General features: G+C 33.8%; 1 protein-coding gene across 1 annotated transcript in view; it reads right to left on the reverse strand.

Moving 5' to 3' along the window:
• Positions 1–601, reverse strand: part of MYOM1 (myomesin 1) — a gene marked incomplete at its 5' end in the record, with an annotated part of 31,908 nt that overhangs the window by 25,657 nt on the left and 5,650 nt on the right. The window lies entirely within an intron of this gene.

Genomic DNA, 601 nt, shown 5'->3' on the forward strand with positions numbered 1-601 from the left:
CGGGGAAACTTTTCCAACTGTTTGTTTATCCACAAGCTGGAAAAAAAAATCCTAATATGCTATAAATCTTGCATTCTTCAAACTGAACTATTTATTTTCTGCCCTAAATTTCACATATATGGAGAATAACTGTTCCCTGTATTAAGATTATTAATAGAAGAGAGCTTTCATAATCCTTTTAGTCTTTTATAAACTGCACAATACCAATTTTCCTTAAAATTGTTGTTTCTCAGCTCTAGACAGGTTCTACTTGTCCTCAGCAATCACGAAACAGTAACTGCTCATTATCAGAGGTCCAACAGTCTCCAAAACAAATAAAAAATTACCCCCTGTGTTTTAATGACAACACTTTTGTTAATACACGCTTGAATGGCATTTGTTTTTATAAAACAACTGACATTAAATTGACTGACATTAAATTTGTGACCTGTTTTACTCCCAGATCCTCCAGTACTTCTACCTAGCCAGGCATTCCTTCTTTACTTGTTCTTTGCCATCTTTGTGTAGTAATTGCCATTGGTTGTTATCAAATTTCACCTTCCCTGCTTCTCAATCCTTAAGATGATTTTGAATTTTTACCTTATCCTTCAAGGTGTTTACA

Source organism: Eurypyga helias, unplaced genomic scaffold (genome assembly GCF_000690775.1).
Source record: "Eurypyga helias isolate BGI_N326 unplaced genomic scaffold, ASM69077v1 scaffold19351, whole genome shotgun sequence".
In the NCBI taxonomy this organism is placed as follows: domain Eukaryota; kingdom Metazoa; phylum Chordata; class Aves; order Eurypygiformes; family Eurypygidae; genus Eurypyga; species Eurypyga helias.